Genomic DNA, 22,813 nt, shown 5'->3' with positions numbered 1-22,813 from the left:
TTGATGGGACATCAGCATTTTATATGGGTCACCCTAATACATATAATTAGAAATTGTGCTCAGTTTCCTACGGTTCAACTTGTGTATCAGGGCTGCTCAACCTCAGCACTGTTGACATTTGAGGCTGCACAATTCTTTGTTTGGGGGGGATGTCCTATGCATTAACATGTTTAGCAGCAGCCCTGGCCTCTAGCCACTAGATGTCAGTAATACATCCCCCTCCCTGATGGTAGTAAACAAAATGTCTCCAGACACTGTCAATTGTTCCCCAGGGAGACAAAAACATCCCCTTTGAGAATCACTGCGATATACTGAGTGCATGGGCTGGTTTTTTACTAATGGACTGAATGATTAAAATCGTGTGGACACCCAGGCCTGGAGAACAGGGATGGTTGCCACTAACATTTATAATCATGCCAAGATGCTAACCCAATATGGACATTTTCCTGAGTTTCACATCTGAGGCATCTGTGAAAGATAAGACAGGTCCATCAATACCACGAATGCCGTGATCTACCAACCCACCGAGGACGCTCACGAGAGCATCATGCCACCCACGGCAGGCAAAGACCCATTCACAGGCGAATGCAGAAGCAGCTGCTCTCCCAAGCTAAACGGGGGGTAGACAGCAAGGGTGAAAGAAAACATGTCTGTGAAGCACGGAAAAAAACAATCTCAGAGAGGCCGGCCCAGCATGCAGTCGTCAGGCCTGGGTATGTTCTTCTCCAGCAAAGGCTTTCGGAAGGCTCTGAACACCAGATCACAGAATGTTCTCAAATGCCTGGTCATAGATGTGAGAAGAGTGCAGTCAGGAGCCAAAGGACTGTCTTCCCAGATGCACAGCGTGGAAGAGATTCTCAGTCATAAACAGATCTTCCACGCACCATCCCCACAAATTGATGGAGCCTTCATCAATATCCTTTATTTTTGAAAATTAAGATGGGTGATATATGGGCTCCTGTGCACACATACTCCAGGTTATGTATGTGTATATATATATATATATACAGTGCTGAGCTCACGTCCCTCCTATCCAAAGCAAAAACGGCAAAGTTCAAACACATGCTCATGTGATCTGAAGGCACATTCATTCTTCAAGGAAAGAAACAAACATGCCTTAAAACCATTCGTTGAACAGCTTTTAATCATGAATCAGCTCGCCCTGGTTCCCATGAAGCACTGGCCTATATCAGATGTGACAATATAGCTATTAGACCCCATCACCATCTACACACAGACAGCAGCTCTGTTACATTTTAAACAATTGACAAGTGCATAAGGATACATGACAGACATTTTTGAAGTCGTTACTTAAAAGCCTCAGAATTCACTTTCTTTCTCAGGCTTTAATATTTTGGGATATGAGTGGGAGGAAGTGTGGGGTGGAGGGAATTCTCAAAAGGAACTGTATCAAAGCTGACATTAAATAGGAGATGGGATTCCCCGCAGCCCACCTCCTGCTCCGAAGGGGAAGAAAATAAAAATTGAGTCACAAGGAAGCCTGCCCCTGGCCTGACCCCTTGGGGCAGAACAACCTTTGCCAGAGCCCTGCCATCTAGCCCCCCATCCCTGAGATAGAAGCCAACCTCAGTGGCCAGAGAGTGGCTTCTGCTGCGGGCATCTTTGGAAGATGATGACCTAAAAGGAGATGTAAGGATCTTCTTATTCAAGTCAGATCATAAAAGAAAGCTCATAAAAAGCCATAAAAATATTCTTTTGTTCGTTTGAAAATTTTTTTTAGCTTCCACAGTTCCACTTCTTTAAGCAGGATTAAGACTGTTCTATATAAGTGAATAATCAAGAAACTGAACTGTAATTATAATTAACTTGAACTAGGACTTACTGTGGGCCAGGTACTATTATAAATACTTTATGTATGTAAATTATGTTAATCCTCAATTTCTTTAATTCTCACCAAGAAAAACCAACAAAAAAACCCAAAACCAACCCTATGAAAAAGGTACAGTTTTCATCCCCATTTTATAGATAAGAAAACTAAGGCACAGGGTCTGACTAGGGTAAGAGAATGAAGCGCATAGGGCACAAGTGCATGACTCCAAGAGTGAGCCCCTCCTTGAATTCTGTGCCTTCGGTGGCTCACTGACATTAGCCTAGAATGAGCCCTTCTAAGAAAGATGCAGGGTCCATGCAGATTGGGAGTGCTGGATCTGTCATTTGAACCCCGAGGTCTTACACACATCCCTAAACTGAAGATAGTCATGAGGGAAAGCACAGGATGTTTGAGTCAGTAAAAAGTGAGTTAATACCTTAGCCCACTATTTACTAGCTGTAAACCTTAATTTCTCTGAGCCAGATGCTACTTCTGTGAAAAAACATGACGATATTCACCAAAGCGTTGCCTCTTAATGATTGAGTTTGAGACCATGTTCGTTGAAAGCCCGGCCCCCAAGGCATACACATTAACTATTACTTTCCACCTTTCCTCACCCACTAGAACTCTTCATTTAATATTTCAATCCTCACCAAAGGATTATTCAAGTCAGGTCAGAAATTTTAAATTTTTTCAAGTCAGGTCAGGGAATTTTTAAAAATTATATTTTGCACGGATCAAAACTAAATGTGGTTCTTGTTTACTTAGAATCAATGAGAATATAATTATTGAACAAGGCCACAAAGCAATCTCTTCAAGAGCTAATGGAGAATATAAGGCAATTTGCTCCAACATGGTTTTTGGACTTTGGGTGTTTGCTCTTTGGTTTATTTGTGGACTCCATGACTGGAAATTCAATTATGCCCATCAGGAGGACGCTGTTTAAACAGATTATGGGGCAATCAGATGATGAGTATTACACAGCTGCACAAAAAGAACCAGCCAGGGAGCCCTCCATGTACTAAAATGGAGAGATTCACACAATATATTAGTTGGGCGAAAAAAACAAGGTACAGACCAGTGAGTGCTAGCATTTTAAATAAAAAGAAGGTTCAGTATGTTAACATTTATGTATGTATACCCGTGTAAACATAAATATCTCTAGAAAGACAGCCAGGAACCTGTCTCCAGAAGCCCTCCAGGTGAGGCTAGTGCCCCCACAGAAGCACAGGTTAGCTAGAATCACTGATTCACAAACAATTCGTAGACTGGCTGTGGACCCACCTGGAGAGTTTATTTACAACAGGTTCCTGGGCCCCATCCTAGACTGAACAACAATACCCAGGATGAAACACAGGAATGTGTATTGCTTAAAAGCCTGACTATGACACACAGTCGGAGTCTAAGAATCACTTCCTAAAACCAAAGTCTACTGTGATAATCCAAATGTTTTACTGAGATGAATTTGCCTATGGCAGCCTCAGCCCCATGCCTGCTTCTCACCACTAGTTAAGTTTCTCGGTTGAGTATATGTGTGGTAATAATTCTCTTTGTACAACGGATCTCAAACTTCAGCATCCATCAGAATGACCTGGAGGGCTTGTTAAAACACAAATTGCATCACCCTAACTGCAGAGTTTCTTCTCACTCGGTAGAGTCGGGGAGATGGGCTGCTAAGCTGCAGGTAGAACATGTTCTAAGTGACATTCCTGCTGCTGCTGCTACTGTTGGTCCAAGCACTTTGAGAACCACTTCTCTAGCCCACTGGTTCTCAACCAGGATGCAACATGCCCTTTTCGAACATGCTGCTAAATATGGTCACCACACATAAGAATTTTTGCTTTAATCAAAGATGCAAAATTTTACGGGTGTAGATGCAAGTCAGAACTTTGAGCTATGCAGGTTACACTGTGCAATTTGAACTGGGTACACCTGATAAACGTAATTCATTAGAGGTGGGTCTAAATGTTTAACAGGTGCCCTCAGGAGTATGTAAGAAAGCTGGGTTAGGATTACAAACAGTTTTTCTCAACCAGCAGAAAATTCATACAATAAAAAGCGTAATATGGGGACTTCCCTGGTGGTCCGGTGGTGAAGAATCCGCCTTCCAATGCAGGGGACGCGGGTACTATCCCTGGTCAGGGAACTAAGATCCCACATGCTGCAGGGCAACTAAGCCCGCGTGTCACAACTACTGAGCTCACGTGCCTCAACTAGAGCCCGCATGCCGCAACTACAGAGCCCACGCGCCCTGGAGCCTGCGCGCCTCAACTAGAGAAGAGAAAACCCGCACGCCACAACTAGAGAAGAGAAAACCCGCACGCCACAACTAGAGAGAAGCCCGCGCGCCACAACGAAAGATCCTGCACGCCTCAACGAAGATCCCGCGTGCCACAACCAAGACCCGACACAGCCAAAAATAAATAAAATAAATAAATAATAAGTAAATTTTTTTTTTTTAAAAGTGTAATATGTAGGAATGCGATTTAATCTCTTAAGATGTTCCTCCAACGTTTCTTGTGTGTGAAATTGATCCTGGAACGCTAAAGGCTGGGAAGTACTGCTCTCATCAGCACACCTCCTGCCCGTCCTGTCTGATAACCTTGCTGCCCAATCTGGACTGGACTATGAGACCAAACGGAGACAGCGCCAGGCCTGGGTCACACAGGGGTCCCTGGCTGTGTAAACGAAGGAGTCACTAAGACTGGTCAAATTCACTAAGACTCACAACTGTAGAGCTGGACTAGATCTCTGCGATCCAGGAAAAGCCCACCGTTTTACAGTTGAGGAAGCTATGAGCCACAGCAGATGAGGTGCTCAGTGGCTCCCAGCGGCCACTGAGAGCCTATTTCTCCCCCAGGGCGGGGACTTGTCTGCAGCCCAGCCCAGGCGCTTGCCTTGTCTAATCCACTTAAGCACTCCCACACTATCAGTAAGTGCTTCTCAGAAACGAAAGATAAAGCTAGCGGATATTATGGCTTAGTAGCACGATAGGAGGCAGAGTTAAGAGGAAGATATTTCTGTGGGTTCTGGAGGAAGCATCAGTGACATTGGAAAAAGTAGCTGGGAGCGAGAGGTGACAGGGGTGGGGGGGGTGGGTAAAGTGCAGAGTAAAACTGAATTCATTTCTGACCCCATTATTTGCAATGCATATTATTTTTGTCATGAGCTCGGCTGAATTATGTTTAGGAAATGGTTGTTTTACATTCCAAAGGTAAGTATTTTTTTCCTCCCCCCCCCCCCACCGCCGCCCTGCATTGCGGCATGCAGGATTTTAATTCCCCAACCAGGGATCAAACCTGGGCCCCGGCAGTGAAAGCACTGAGTCCTATAACCACTGGACCAACAGGGAATTTCCCCAAAAGTAAATTTATAATGTAAAAAGATTAATTGGTAGGGGAGAAAAGCAGGGAGAAGGACATAGATTGTTCTCAAGCCCCTTTACACCATTTGACTTGTATTTATCTAATTGCAAGAAAGACCTAAAAATCATCCCATCATTCATTCAAACATCAACAAGATTTCTTGTAATTTGGTAACACTGGATATATGAAAACAATTAATAAGAAATTAAGGGGTTTTGTTTCTATTGTTATATTTCAAGCCTCATTCCCGTGGGTTTCTTTTTCCAACTTTTTTTTTCTGCCCATCACACCTGAGGTTTCATGACACACTCTATCACTATGGAAGTGATTCTCAGGAGGGCCATGTTAGAATCTGCAGTTGGTGGTAAGAATCGCTGCTCTGATGTTTCAAAATAGTAATGACAATTACAATAGCATGCTGCTATGTACAACCAGAAGAGCTAGAGACATCTGTGGATACCCAAGTTCATGGACCCCTCCTGCATATAATTTTCTCCACACGTGGAAGCAACAAAGAATACAGGACAATTTCAGTGCCATGGGTGGTAAGGCCCTGAGTGGATAAATGGACTAGCTCACCAAGTCACCTGCTTCTGTGCACCAGCCTTCCAGAACTCCAAATACATCCATGTCTCAGGAAAATTGCAGATTACTCTGGATCACTTGGGAAATGCTGGGACTATACTGTTACATTTGCAAAGGTCAAGAGTCAACCATACAATGATAGATAAATGGAGATTCTAAACTGCAATAACAAGTCAAAGAAGCTTTCAAGATTTTTTTTGTTTGTTTTTTTTTACTACTTGAAATTGGTTAAAGAGTCCTGTGTATAAAACATAGACACATTCAAGAAAAATAATACATCTCATTACAGTAGGTCAGGGCATTAAATTTGCAACAACCTAAACTTCCTCTAGGGGATATACAAAGTTTCCACTTCTCAGAAGCTGGAAGTTCCACCGGAGAGTGATTATTAAAAACTTCTAAATTAGAGCTCTTAGTATATGTGAGAAAACTATAGTCCGGAATCATAGCCCTAAGCCAGCTATAACAGTTAAAATGACGAATTCCTGTCTTCAAGTATGGGGAAAATGCATGTATCTTATTACTGCAATTGGTGAACTACCAGCTTGTAACAAAAGTCCCAAGGCTGTAGGATGCAAAAATATTTCCCTAGCCTTTCAGCCAGAAACAGACTCAAGAAAAGAACCTCAGCAGGATCAACCAGTGTCAAACAGCCTCCACTGTTAGGCCTTCGTAGAGTCTCAAAACCAAACCCAATTTCGTCGCAGCTAGGTGAATATCCACACAACTGCAGAGGCTAGCTGTGCTCACTGGAGCTAGGTCTACAGAGCTGCTGCTACCTTGAGACACATTTTCCTTTTCATCAAACCATTGAGTATTACCATAGGAATGGTCACTATAGGCTGGTGACCTGAAATCACAGCATCTGTCATTTTTAAAACAACAAAACCTTTGGCCTCTGATGTTCACAGTTTCATCATCACTCAGTGCCAGTGGGCTTTTAGATTTAGCCCAGATATTAAACTAATACACTATGTGAGCCAAGTCCTGCCTGGGAAATTCCTTACTTTCCATTTCTCTAGTTTATTAGCAGTAGAAGGAAATAAGGTCATCTGAAATTTCTGATTCAGTGATGTCCAGCCAAATTAGTCCTCTCTGGGCACAGACTCTCTTTACTTCAGAAGGCTCTGGAAGCCCCTTCATCTGAAGAGACTCATCATTCTTTTCCCTTTGAATCACAATTTGCAAATACGGATTAGCTCTCTGTAGTGGAATGACATGACAAGGCAGCCTAATGTTATATGTAAGGAAATTATGTATCCTTCACTTTACTTAGCAATAAAGAGAAGGGGCCTTAACTTCTTGGCTTGATATTGATCTTACCTCAGGTAGGGATGAACGGAGTCTGCTCTGGACCTTGCATTCTCAATGAGGCAATAATGCCCCCCCAACAGGGAAAACACTGGTTGAGGGAGGGGTGAAACAATTTTAGATATTACACATGATTTTTATATATAAAGCACAGATATATTGTACATACAGTATGTTAAAAGATATACAGTATATCCTGTTAAAATTTCATCGTGGGAGGGGCGATTAGGAAAACATGTCTAAAGAGGCTTCTTGGGGGGGATAATGAAACAGTGGTTGAGAAACAATGCTCTAGATATTGGCAAAGCAACTGTTTGAAACCTCCAGCCAAAACAATCACAATATTTATTTTGGAAATAACAATTTGTTGTTTAAATTCAAGCTTTCAATAACAATCAAATTATTTTCATCTTGGGATAGCTACTGGAAATCACAACAAAGCACAAAATAATTCTATATGGTTACAAATATTTTTACCAAGGGTTTGTGATCTTGTTAGGAATGACCAAAAACTACTTTTATTAAGTTGATCATGTCGTTTTATAGGAATGCACATACTATTTCTCTCTTATTAAACATAGTAAAATAGATATAATTATCTTCTATCCAATTCCTAATCACAGATCGTTTCATAGTTGCTGATGAAAAATTTAACAACCTTATTTTAAAGATGTAATAATCTGCATCCCTTCTGTTAAACTCCAGAATGCTTGTTTTGCAGAATAATGCACAAATTTCAAAAGCATGCATGAAAAATTAAGAAAGCCGTGTACTGTTACAATGATGTAATAGCAAAAAGAGACAAATACCACCTGCATCTCTTCTGTTCCCCCCTTCAAAAATTCTTTCAAATCAAATTACAAGCTAAACATAAAAATATTTCCCTCATTTAAAAACTTAGTAAGAGGTAAGTTTCTAAAACATTTCATGATCAAGGAAAGGGACATTCTCTTCTGAATACGCTGAAACATACTCAAAACAAGTTTAGGCACAAAATTCCCTTTTCTGGGATCTTCTCATGCAATTAACATACACACACTACTACGTATAAAATAGATAATCAACAAGGACCTACTGTATAGCACAGAGAACTCTACTCAATATTCTGTAATAACCTATATGGGAAAAGAATCTGAAAAAGAACGGATATATGTATAAACGAGTCACTTTGCTGTACACCTGAAACTAACATAACATTATAAATCAACTATACTCCAATATAAAATAAAAATTAAATTTTAAAAAAAGATGAATTTTATAAACAACAAAAAATGGCCACTTCTGCCATTGGAAGGAAAGGTAAGCAAGAAGCTTGCAACCAGTTAATTGCAGGTCAACTGGTGATTTCCACACAGAATGCATCATCTCTAATGATAAGTCATGCCCCATTTCTTCCAGTTCCTTCTTCTTGAAATAAGAGTGCATCTGAGAATTAAAGAACCAAGAAGACAGGTCTGCTGGCCATAAAAACTTTTCATTTGATTTATGCAAGAATAAATCATGCCCACAAAAAGGGACCGGCACTCTTCCAAATTAAAGTAATCCCAATAATTACAAGCAAAGTTCTTCAGTTGGCTGAAACAAAGCCAGCAGAAGCATTAACCTAAATGCCTGCTTCAGCAAGAGGCAGAAGATGCTAATGTTGACGTTCAGCTTCAAGAAAAATCATACAGGAAAAAAAAATGGCACACACAAAAATCACCTATCAGTAGAAGGACTTGTAAGAAATGAAAATGTAGGGAAAAGATTTTAAATTCCACATTCAACTAAACAAGAGTTTTGTTTTCATGAGGGGACTGTCATTTTGTAGAATGAAAACAGTTATCCTAATTTCCAAAATGGCATTGTTATAGCCGGTCAGCTTCTTAACTTGTGATGTTAAGACTTGGGGAAAAAAATTAAAAAGTGACGTGTTAAACAATTCAGCAATTTAATGTAATGCAAATCTAGTTTCAGGTTTTCCATGTATCTCTTGAACATACTAATTATTTTAAGATTATGATATAAAAGTACTTTTAAAGAAAACAATGAAGATCATCTTCAATTGAGAATCTCAAACTGCCACATGGGTATCTATCTTATGCACAGAAAATGGAAGAACTGATGGCACTGAGTAAAATTTCTACCACATAAACCACCAGATTAATCAGTTGCTCTTAATATATAACGTGTTATATTCATGATAATACTCCAACTCATTTGCCAAAAGAAGTTTGCTTTTGAAATTTATAAAGCGTACTTACAACTTTCTATATTATGAAAATAAACTATTGATCAAATAGAATAAATATTATTGAGCTCCATACGTTACAGAAATAAACATTTTCATATTTGATTTTCAAAAATATAAAATTGTAATTGCATTAGCCATATGATATATCCTCAAATAAAACCTGAATTGTAAGCCACACTTAACATCATGGAACAAACAAGGTGACATTTCATTTTCTTTCATGTTACCATTTCATTTGTATACAATGACTAAGATGCTCCCATAATGTGTGATTCATGATGAGTCATTCTTACGAAGGAATAAATTTAAAACGTATTAGCGAAATGAATAAATTCTAAACTGTTTTTAAAAATAACAGTAAGGAATCTGAGCACATCAAAACCACTTTCAGAGAAATGCCATTTCACTCTGAGCAGGGCAAATGTGGTTATACTTACTTTTGTGTTACTCATTGACCATGAGGCCACCAACCATGGCCTCATATTTGGGTTGGGTCACATGTCCTCTGACAGCTGTTTTTAGAAGTAGAGTAGATATTTCAGGATGATGATTGAAATTGAGTAGGCCAAAGAAAAGGAATCAGTGGTGAACAAGAATAACAGATAAGGGAAATTTACTTTACAGAATTCCAATTAAAAACCACCTACTGTCTACCACTTAAGAAAAGTCTTCTACACAGGACCTGTCCTAGAGTTTAGGGTACATGATTCTTAACAGCCAGCTCCTCACAGTAATATCTGCCCTCGGGTTTTATGCCCTAATACATTATCCTTTGTTTCCTCGGAAGAGGAAATCGTTACTCATGTGAATTCCCTATGCCTGGAATACTCATCTTCTGGCCACTGCATTGTCTCTTAAAATTTTGCTGTAAACACCCTGCTTGGAAGTTTGTTCAATTACTCAGTCATTCACTCACTTAGTCACTTAACAAACACCTACACAGTCTTTTCTACATGTTATGAAACCACTAGACACTGGGCCAGATACGAAGGAACGTTCATATACATTTAACATACAGTATTATGTATGCAGTTTTTTGTTTTTTATTTTACTTTGGGTTTATTTATTTATTTATTTATTTATTTTTGGCTGTGTTGGGTCTTCGTTTCTGTGCGAGGGCTTTCTCTAGTTGCGGCAAGTGGGGGCCACTCTTCATCGCGGTGCGTGGGCCTCTCATCATCGCGGCCTCTCTTATTGCGGAGCACAGGCTCCAGACACGCAGGCTCAGTATTTGTGGCTCACGGGCCTAGTTGCTCCGCGGCATGTGGGATCTTCCCAGACCAGGGCTCGAACCCGTGTCCCCTGCATTGGCCGGCAGATTCTCAACCACTGCGCCACCAGGGAAGCCCTGCAGTTATTTTTTGAATGTAACTTTCCTTCTACATTTAAAACTTCCAAAGGCAAGGACTATCTCCTTCTATACAGAAAGTAGTAAATATACATTTACTGCTCATGAGACCCATATCAAGATTGTCCATTTTAACTACTTTTACACCTTCTCAAACAAAGTAGTACATTTAAAATGATAATCTCTGTATTACAGTCATAGAAACAATTTCTAATAGACACATTTGGCATTCAATTTGGTGTTTACTCTTGGTTTTACACATTTAACCAACCCAAGTGGTATCCATGAAGTTCCTTTTACACAACACGCAGCACCTCTCTGTTAACACAAGTGAATGAGTAGTGGCAAAAGCTAAATGAAGAAGGATGCCAGTGTCATAGTATCTGTTCTCTGGTATTGTATCTTCAGAGATCCATAACCAAGGGAAACGTAAAACAGGCCATCAATACAAACATGAAGTTAACACTTCACAACTGAAATGTTGCAATTATATTGACATAGTATTAAAATAGACATTTATGAAAATACGGCTCTGATTATTAGAAATTTCATATATATAAAAATGATTCCACAGGAATTTTAAGGTATATGCTATAATACCATTGTTTTTTTTTTTTTACATGATCCTTTGCTGCTTTACTTTATTAAGAAATAGCACCTTTGGGTCTGAACTAAAAGTTCCTTCCTAACTCCAGACAATGAATCCTAGGAGCTAGAGATTACTGAGATTAACCCTAGCATAGGAACCAGAAGGCCTGGGTTCTAGAGTGAGATCTATCATCTACTAGGTTTTTGGCTTTGAACAAAGTACGAAATCTTCCAGCACCCCAGTTAATGCTTCCACCTAACAAAATGATACCTGACTTCCTTATCAGGTAAGTCTGCCGTGAAAATTAAATTAACAAAACTGTAAGCAATTTAAAGCTGGCAAGCCCTATTTAAAACCGGAAGTAGTGAAAGATATGGTTCTCCAAATAAGATAAAGAGTCAAATACACATAAAGGAGAAAAGCACTCCCAGAGAAGCTGACATGTACAATTTCACTGGTCATTAAAAATACCCATAGGACAGCCTCTGCAAGATACAGGAGCATCTTTTAGGTCTGTCCATCTGTGTCTTCATTCAACATGTATATACTGAGTGCCTACTGAGAACCAAGCACTATTTTAGGCCCTAGGATTATGGCAATGAATAAAATGAATATTTTCCTTATGCCATGAACCTAACATTTTAATGGGAGCAAGACAAGTAACTCAAGGTCAAGTGTCATGAAATAACAAGGCATAATCATGAGAGGGAAAGTCATGGGCAAGGGGCACATTTTGGGTGGTTGGGAAAGTGCTCTCTGAGAAATGGTAACACCCGAGAAGGAGGAAGTGAATGGTAAGAAGAATCCTCCGGGCATGTTGATGATCCTTCACCTCAGTTCCCTGATGATCCAGGGGTGAACACATGACTAAGCCAACCAGTGAGATAGTCGGTCCTGGGAATTTGGAATCAGGACTCCTGTTATCTTTTGAAGTGGTTAAACCAGGCAGTGATGTAAAGATGGCCTGGGGTAACTTGTTTCTGGTTGGTGGGCCAAGACCATGCATCATCCAAAGAATGAAGGAGACGAGCACAGAGAAGGAGAGAGGAGAAACCACCCGGTCCTAGGGAGATGGAGTGACCTCAGTTCTGCATGGCTTGCCATGGTTCTAATCTCTTTTGAGGTCCCATGAGATCCATGCAGATCCTTCAGATAAATTCCTCTCTTCTTGTCTTAAAGTATTACAAATGGGTTTATCTTTCTAAATCATGGTTATTACAACTGGGTTAAATTGCTACCCTAGCTCCATCTGGAAGCATATTAGGAATCCATTTACCAAATTAATCCTAAACACTGCCAGCTCAGAGAAAGCATGGGATGGTGAGACGGAGATGTGCTGACAGGGAGCCAAAGGGACACCATGGTGGGAGCTTCACAAAGGTACACAAAGGACAGCTGAGAATGCCCTGAAAACTCAGGAGATTAGGCGGAGTCCTGCATCATGGCACCCTGAATGGAGACTTACTGGGCCCTACCACCAATGGAGCCACTGGCTTTAGTCTCTACTTGGTTTCCTAAAATAACTCTACCTTTGCAAAGCCTGTCATGACAGTGCCAATTTGCTCAAAATCATCAGTTTTTTTAACGTGTATATTGAAATTTCACTCCAAACATATTACAGAAGTATTTGCATGAGTATGCATTCTTACACATATTGCAGCAGCTTCTAATAGTGAAAAATTGGGAATAACATAAATATACATCAAAAGGCAATTGGTTTACTAAAGTATAGCACAGTCATAACAGAACGTCAGATAATTAAAAAGCTATTAGGTAATTCTACATGTACTGGCATGCAATGACGATCAAAATATATTGGCAAATGGAGAAAACCAAAGCTTCAGAAAAGAATATATAATATTATCTTGGGTTCAAACATAAGCATATACGTGTGTGCACTTATCCATGTAATCAGAATATGCAAAACAAAAATGTCAGGGTCTCCTCCAGACTCTTCACTGAAGAGAATTTTGTTAGACCGGGATTAAAGGGGGATTTTCATTTTCTGATTTGTTGTTTTCTACATTGTTAACATTTTTTCACAAGTGTGCAGCATGCTTCTAATCGGTGAGCCAATAAAGATACTAAACTCAATCCATGCTTGTTCAGAAAATGTCCAACTATATGGAAACGGTAAGCAAACTCACAGATCGAGAAATGTGAGGGAATATAAATTTTTCTTTCTCTCTCTCTCTAACTGCACTACAGTCCTGTAAAGAAAGTAACCTAGTGATTTCACAGCCTGCTCATAGAAGCCGGCAGTTTTAGAAAGTGCTGAAGGTACAAAAAATAATCTCCACACCACACAGCACCCAGCTTTCATTTAACTCCCTTTGCTATAAATAGCTTGAAGAATAACACCCATACTCTCTAGAGTACTCCTAAAAGTGAGGCTGGAGAGGAAGTCGCACTACTCTCTAGGCTAGAACATGGCTTTGGCAAAGGAGAAGCTCCTCTGGGGAATGAAAAATAGGGTTGTCATAGCATCCTGACAAGCTTTCCCCAAAAGGCTAAATTGGGAGATCACTGTACTCAGGGTAAAAATAAAGCCGAGACTTTTCTGCAGAAACAGGTGACTGGGGCTTCCCTGGTGGCACAGGGGTTAAGAATCCACCTGCCAATGCAGGAGACACAGGTTCGAGCCCTGGGCCGGGAAGATCCCACATGCCGCGGAGCAACTAAGCCCGAGCGCCACAACTACTGAGACTGTGCGCCGCAACTACTGAAGCCTGCGCGCCTAGAGCCCGTGCTCTGCAACAATAGAAGCCACCGCAATGAGAAGCTCGCGCACCGCATCGAAGAGTAGCCCCCACTAGCCACAACTAGAGAAAGCCCGTGCACAGCAACGAAGACCCAACGTAACCAAAAATAAATAAATAAATAAATAAATTTATCTTAAAAAAAGAAAGAAAAGAAACAGGTGACCGCAGTTTTGCCTGTCTGTAAGGATTCTTTCATCTGGCACAGCAGGCAAAGCTCCTGGCGGGGCCTTTCCATTTGCGAGCGAGCAACGGAGATCCACTTCCTTGGGACTGGGCTGCCATAGACAAGTGTGTTCTTCATTTGTAAACACATTTGTAGTTTCTTTAGGAAAATGACAGTCGTGCCAAGAAACACCCTCTCACTTCCCCTCATACTTGTGAATACCACACACCCATTACCAACTGTTTGGCTGTAATTTTTTTTTTAATTTCTTTTCTCCCTTTCCTGTGAATTTTGGACTCATTTGATGGTACTTAGAAAAAAATACAAGAGTCCCCATCCCCGGCAACTGTGTGGTTCTTTTGCTGTGTCTGAGGTCCACGTCACAGTAACCACAGCAGAAATTTACCCTAAAATCTCACCTTCATCGTCATTTTCTTTGGGGACAGTATTGCCTTCAATACACCAGCCCACGTGAAAAATGCTAAGAATGTTTGGATTGGCTGGATTTTTCCCTTGTAAGCAGTTTTGTTGTCTTACTAAAAAGATAAACGCTACAGCTTTATTAAGTTACAAAATGCCTCATAGCAGGTGTGGATCTAAAGAAGGAGGTAAAATCATACAAAGAAACCCAGAGCCATTTTATCTATAAATTACATTATTTGTGGTTGCAGGAGACCAAGGGTGATACAATGCATGTTCCTTCATTCTTCCTTCACTAGTCTTTGGGTGAAGAGAATGAAAATAATGAGATGACTAGAGAATAAAACCCAAGCAGGAGGTTTGTCTTTTCAACCTTGGAGACCTCGCCTTTCTAATGGTTAAGATTCCCATTCACGCAGTGGCTCATTCACCCCAGCAGTGAGACCCCAGCCAGCACCAGGCTGAGGTCTGAAGCACTGCATTCCCTCTTGCTGATTTTAATGGTGTTTAAACTGTGGAAACCAGAAAACTGCACAGGTAATTTGTAACCTATATACCCCACATGATTCAGCTCACCCTTAGTATGGCTTTTTCCTATCACTGAAACTTGATCCAATGAGTAATCCTTCTCGTAAAAAATTCTCCACAAATCTTTTAAAAATGTCCTGTTTTAAACAGTCTATGAGGAAACATGCTATTTATATTGCTTAAATTCTTGTGAAACTAGGAAATGCAAATTTAACTACAGTGACATATGTTTTTCACTTTTCATGTTGACAAATATCAAAAAGTCTGACCACACTCTGTGAGGACGGGGCGGTGGAGAAACAGGAACTACCGTATATTGCTGATAGGAAAATATGGGACCAAATGGAAGATGGTCTGTGGAGGAAAATACAGCAGTATCTATACATTGACAATGTACCCAGCTTTTGCTCCCAGAATTACCTTTCTGGGAATGTATTCCACAGACACACTGACACATATGTGCAAAGATAAATGTACAAGATATTTACAGCAGCAGTACTTGTAAAAATTAAGATTAAAACTAAGTAAAATATCCATCAGTAGGTGAGTGGATAAAGTACTTAAAGTATACTCTTTCACATAAAGAGATGTGCTGCAGCAAAGAACAAGGTATCTTTGTGTGGAAAAAGGTTCAGAAAAAAAGAGAGACAAATTGATAGACAGACACACACATACACACATTTCAGTGTATATAAACTGTCTCTTCTGGAAGGAAAATGGTAATAGTGATTGTCTCTTGGAGAGGGATTTCCTTGTCACTGTGTTTGTACCACTGTTTATTTATACATTTAGATTTTCATCATATACATGTGGTACTTATTCTTAAATTTTTTTTAAATCTCATTAAATTTTATCTAAAATTTCCAAATAATTCAGCAATTTTTAAATTCTTAATACAAACTCCATTTTCTCACAACCTCTATTTTCTCCCAAGTACTTAATTAAAACTGTCAAATTCTTCAAGCTTCAGTTCAAATCTCAGCTCCAGCATGGAACTCTCCCAGCCACTCAGACTAAACTCTTGTCTCCTCTAAACTTCTACAGGACAGAGTGTATGCCTCCATTTCGCTTTATATGTTACTTGCTTTGCTGTTTTTGTTGCTTAACTACCCATCCTCTCAATAAACTCCTGAGTGGAAGGAAGATGGGGTTGGGGGAAAGGTTTTGGCTACTTCTCTCCCTGTGACCTGCTACAGTGCAAAGTATAGATATGTGTATCTACATTCGGGATGCCCAGAGATTTAGAGAAAGCAAACTGTATTGGATAAATGGCAATATCCCAAAGGTAACCCAGAGAATGGGGCAAGCATCAGTAAATATCCATATCCATATTCATTCTAAGATCTGACTCAACGTGTGCTGGCATGAAAGAATATTAATCTTGTAATATTTCAACCTATCTAGAGCTATTACCCTTTAAGTCAATAAACCATCTGATTTTAGTGAGAATTTAAAATTAGGATATCATTCCAATTTCTGAGAGATAAAGAAGAGTACTGAAAAGATGATTCCTAAACCCTATACATATAAACGAAGAATATAACACTGTCATTTGCCACCTTTGCCACAGCCCTGCTTTCTTCAGGACTTAAGTTGAAATACTGCTTCCCATTTTTCTCTCATGTTTAATCACCATTAATATCTTCAATGCTGACAGGTTAACAAATTCTTCCTTTAAAAAAATAATGACTTTGCACTGAACTTGAAGTTATCTCTAAATGGCAGTTACAAATATGAAAGTATTATTAGACAACTCACTTTAAAATGACAGACTTAGATTTTAATCTAAAATAACACACGTTAAACTGAAATAATATAACATGAATATGTTCTAGCCATTTTTTTCTTATTTATAAGGCTGTCTTGATCATTTTGTTTGTGTTAATCTATAGTACTGCTTAACCTCGGAAATTTGAAGAAGTCTAAATATTCAGGACAGATGGGTACAAATTTCCATACGGCTTGGTCTCAACAAAAAATATTTTAACACAAATTCATTTAAAATCCTCAAGGAAATCCGTGGTAGATGTGGAGTTATCTGATTTTCTAGTGAACTCAGCATCATAGAGAGAAATGGTTTTGAAATTAGAAGAAAGCACCATGTTATTCTGGCTAAGATTGTCCCTTCTTGATTCTTCCCAGGAAGATTCTCTTAATTTACCTACAAAGATCTATGCATTAAAAAATTAAACAACCATAATCATTAAGTATAAAATATACAGAGAATAGGAGAATTTGTATCATGAGGGATACTAATGGTGTTAGGGTGGGAAGAGGGGCACTCAAGAGTGTAAAGGAAAGGTACCGATGCTAGAAAGATAATCAGCAACATCAGATGGAACTCAGATGCAAAGAAGAGATAGAAACAAAGTGATACAAGGAAGGGGCCAATGTCCTAGAGAAGAACAGAAAAGTAAGATTACAGAACTAGCCGTCTCAGAAATGATCTGTCCAGGGATAGCAATGTTACCCTGTGTTCCAGCTCTGGGTCTCTGGAGAGAGTACCAGAATCTTTTATTGAACTAAATGTTTTTTGAGGGACTTGCAAAACTGAAGTTCTATGGTTCTAAGTCAAAAGAAGAAAAAATAGTTACTAGGGCTTCTGGTCAATTTTGTGCCAGCAAGTATTACAGACCTTGGTTATAAAACCTGAAGAACAAATATTCAAGAAGCCCTTAAGACTGCAAATATGATGACAAGAAACATTCACATAAGATTTCCAAGGGACTGAAAGAAACACTAGATTTAGCCTACTGCATTCATCAAGTCAAAGTAAAGGATACTGTGTATTAAGAGCAAACTCACAAGGTCAAAGATCAGGACAGACACAGGGGGAGAGCACTATAAACTAAAAACTGAGTATATGATATTTAGATTTCATCAAATTACCGACATTGCACAATAGCAATATCGCCTCAGTCTTTATCATTAAAATTATACAACTGGCACAATCCTAGATCTGTGCCATTATCCACTTAGAAGGTAAGATGATGTTGTGATGAGTTTCCATAAGGGGGCCTCAGCCCAGAGGGATTGAGGAGTAACAGGGTCTGCAAATCAGCTGCTAAATCTTCCAGAAAGCAGGGCTGCCAGGTAGAAGGCAAAAGATTATACAACAGATAGAATAACTAACACCTTGATAGCCTCTTTATAATTTACAAAGTATCTCCACATTCATAATTTTAGTGACATTGCAATACTATTGCAATCCTTAATTCTGTTTCTATCTTTCTGAAAGCAATTGTGTTTCTCTAGTTTAGAGCTTCTCCCTGAATGGAAGAGGATCCACAGAAATGACTGCCCATTTAGTAATGTAAGGCGAACCCAAGAAGCTTTGTGTACCTTCAGGATAAACTGTCATATTCCAGTACATTCTGTCCTCACTATAACTTAGCAATTACTAACATTCTGTTCCATTCAACTGCCCCTTTATTCCTGCACAACCTTCATTTCTTTCAGACACATGACCCTCCTGTAACAAGCAACTGAGCTTAATTTCTGCAAGGCAAGAAGAACACACACAAACAGGGATGGCAGTAATTACAAAATGGAAAGCATGCAGAATACATTATCACATCAAAAGAAAAGATCAAGAAAGGAGACATCAGGCCACTTTATTTGGCAGACTCTCTCTCACAGAGTGCCTTCCAGTGCCAGGTAATGTTTTAACTCCTATATAAAGTAGATAATATTAACCCCATTTTACAGAAGATAAAACTGAGTGACAAAGAGGGGAAGTAATTTTTCCAGGGTCACACAACTGGTAAATGCCAGAGCCTAGATTTGAAACCAGACATACTTTTAACCACTGTATATGCAAATACTGCCTTTTGTTTTATTTTTTTAATACCTTTTAAAAATTGAGATATAATTGACATATAACATTGTATTACTTTTAGGTGTACAACGTAATGATTTGATATTATGTATGTATTGGGAAATGATTAACACAAGTCTAATTAACATCCATCACCACATGTAGACACAATAGTTTTTTCCTGTGAGGAGAACTTTTAAGATCTACTCTCTCAGCAACTTTCAAATATACAATACAGTATGTTAGCTATAGTCACCACACTGTGCATTACAACCCCAGGACTTATTAATCTCTAACTAGAAGTTTGTGCCTTTCGACCCCCTTCATCCATATGCTTGCTTCTCTTTGTCGTCTTCCTTGCCAGTTTCTTCAGTGAAATTTTTTTGAACAACTTTTGCAGTTAACCAGAAAATATATGCATTTAGAGGAAAAGGGAGAAGGAAATTGCTCTATTAAGTAGATGAATAATGTGCTTAAGAACAGGAAAGAGCAAGAGGCAGGATCTTATCTATTCAAACTTTAAAATTTATTATAAAACTCTGTTTTAGGAACCACAGGCAATAGGGAAGGGTGGGGTCAGATCGACATCACAGCCCTAGGTTTGATTTAATTTCTAAAGAAAAATAAACAGTATATGAAAAGGAAATAATTAGGTAAAATTACAAGGCACCACACAGGGAACAGACGACAAGTTTGAAACAACATAATGAGCACAATTTGCCCTATGGACAGGTTCTGATTATTTTCTCCCAAAGAGGAAAACACCCCGAAGTAAATATTTGAAAATATTCACATAGGACATTCACAATATCCAATAATCATACATACATAATTTCAGAAAATCTCAAACCACCTGTGTTACATAACCAATGAGTCTTAAACCCAAGTCTCAAACCCATTTTCACATATTTCCCCCAAAACTTTAAGTCTGATGGTTCAAAACCAGGGCTAGGTCTTGATTTATTAACATCCTTCATTTATATACTCAAGTAAACATATTGTACTAGTTCCTACTGATTGTAATATTTTATCACTCCATTTCTCATATGTAGCTAATTCTTAAAATACTACAGGGTAGGATTATTATGGTTTACATTTATACTACTGTTCTACAATGATGACCCACAGAATACGTTCACATTCACAGTCTCATCTAATTCTTAAAACAATCTCATGAGGCAGACAAGACATCATCCGTATTTTTAAGGATGAGGAAACTGAAGCTAAGGGAGTTCAGGACATTCTATCATCAGAATTTATAGCTTCTCTTCACTTAATCCACAACTTCACATCTAAAGACAAATAATATGCATAACAGGAAGTATAATTGTCAAATTCACTAACTGCACTTTCATGGGTATTCTAATTTCAAAAGAAATTAAATAGGAAACCAGTCTTTATTATCAGTCCTTCAGAATAATAGGTTTTTTTTAAGCAGTCAGTGATCTCTATTGCCCCAAAATGCCCTTCATGAGGAATTTAATTTTTTTTTTCCTTCCAGCCTTATTGAGATATAATTGACATTCAGCACCATATAAGATATACAGCATAATGATTTAACTTACATCCATCATGACATGATTATCACAGTAAGTTTACAGAACCTCCATTTTCTCATACAGACACAAAATTAAAGAAATAGAAAAAAATTTTTTTCTTGGGATGAGAACTCAGGATTTACTCTCTTAACTTCCATATATTACACACAGCAGTGTTAATTATATTCATCATGTTGTACATTACATTCCTAGTACTTATTTATCTTATAACTGTACTTTTTGACCACCTTCAACCAACTCTCCCTCCCCCAACCTCCGCCTACCCACCCACAGCCTGCTGCCTCCCCCGGGGAAATCTGATCTCTTTTTCTATAAGTATACTTGACCTATAAGGACAATACAGTTCTTTAGGAAACGAAGCTAATCAAGCACTGCCACACATATCGAGAGAGAAGGGCTCATTCCAAACACACACACACACACACACCCCACCATCGTGATGACGTGTAAACAGAAACACCATGGTTTTCCAAGAGATGTTACACACCATGAATCTAAAAGATTTAACAACTTTGAAATAGGTTTCAAAACCTATAGTTTAAAACATTAATAATTAATAATTGGCTTATGGCTTATGATTCAATAATGTTATCATGTTCTGGAATATCATTAAAATGTTGTTCTTACTATTTAAGTTCCTATGGTTGAACATTTTATTCTTGCTCTTTACGAGTGTAAGTGTTGGGGCTTCCCTGGTGGCGCAGTGGTTGAGAAGCTGCCTGCCAATCCAGGGGACACGGGTTCGAGCCCTGGTCTGGGAAGATCCCACATGCCGCGGAGCAACTAGGCCCGTGTGCCACAACTACTGAGCCTGCGCGTCTGGAGCCTGTGCTCCGCAACAAGAGAGGCCGCGATAGTGAGAGGCCCGCGCACCGCGATGAAGAGTGGCCCCCGCTTGCCGCAACTAGAGAAAGCCCCCCAACACAGAAACGAAGACCCAACACAGCCAAAAAAAAATAAATAATAAAAATTTTTAAAAAAAGAGTGTAAATGTTATAATAACACAACATTTCTCTTACAACTAATGTAAGTGCTATTCAAAGACAAAAACTCTTATTTCTCCATCAGGGAAAACACCTAATAGTTCTCCCTAAGGTACATAATTAACTGAACTAATGCTTACAATATATTTTAAACTCATTTAAACCTTATTCCAGGCACAAAGTAGATTAATCTGCCCAGAATTCTAGGCAATTTGGCCATTTAACTTGGATTCTATTGAGGACTATCACATTTCTAATTAGATCAGGAGGAATGAAATTACACGCTGAGGTTTTTTCTACATCTAATCCGAATATCCGTATCATAAACAACATTTGGGAATATAAATAAAAAAGAAGATCCAAAACAATACATACACAGGTGTCGTTCAAAAGCATTTTGATAAAGACCTATACTGTGAAATGGCTTTAATGCTTGCCGGATTGTTGACTGAAAATTGTGACTTCTTTATGGGGTCACTAGATGACTTACTTCTCTGGGCTGTCTGCACAGGTACCTGTAAGAAGTTTGTTATCAAGGACAGTAGTAGAAGACAGGGAATGCCTTCAAAGAAATAAGCAAGAGTACCTACTACACTTTTCACAAAGAAACTTTGTGTTGACATGAGCTAGGACTATTCAAACTACAATAAAGAACTATCCAGTAATCTGCCATATCTTATGAAAAGGAAGTTATTAAAACTAAAAATCATGACAGCAAAATCATGTGTGAATCATACCATAACCTTTTACTTAATAATTGCAGGGTTATAAAACATTATATATACATATACACATATTTATTTACTTATATATTATGCAAATGTGGAATATATTTATATATTGCATACTTACATTTTATATTATAAAAACATTCTTGTGTGCTAGGGATAAACAGGTTTGATTACAGTAAGATACAAGAGCAGCTTTTTTTTCCTTAAGTGTTTTTAATTATAACAGATTGCTTTCCTATAAACCAACAGAATAAGAGGCATTAACTTGGTATAAATATATTCTGAAGAATTTTAGGCTAATGTGCCGTTTTTATAAAAAGAAAGACAAAATACATGTGTTTAGAGTTTTCTAAACAGTCTAGAAAGAATGAGAATTTCTAAGAAGTCTAAACATGAAGTAGAATTTTTTAAATGTTTATATAGCTTTCTATTTTGGGGGGGGGTGTATTTTCTGGTATTTCTAGGACAAATTATATTACTTGTACTCTTAAAACACAATAAAGTACATTCTCTAAAAGATTAACATAAAACAAAATGGCAGACTGAAAAACAAGAATATAAAGGTTTTAAATAAATGAATTTTAACTC

The 22,813-nt window shown here is 38.7% G+C and overlaps 1 protein-coding gene across 2 annotated transcripts in view; it reads right to left on the bottom strand.

Moving 5' to 3' along the window:
• Positions 1-22,813, bottom strand: part of ANK3 (ankyrin 3) — a 686,366-nt gene that overhangs the window by 472,430 nt on the left and 191,123 nt on the right. The gene's annotated exons all lie outside the window — the stretch shown is intronic.

Source organism: Eschrichtius robustus, chromosome 7 (assembly GCF_028021215.1).
Source record: "Eschrichtius robustus isolate mEscRob2 chromosome 7, mEscRob2.pri, whole genome shotgun sequence".
Classification (NCBI taxonomy): Eukaryota; Metazoa; Chordata; class Mammalia; order Artiodactyla; family Eschrichtiidae; genus Eschrichtius; species Eschrichtius robustus.
This window is presented reverse-complemented; position numbering and strand designations above follow the sequence as displayed.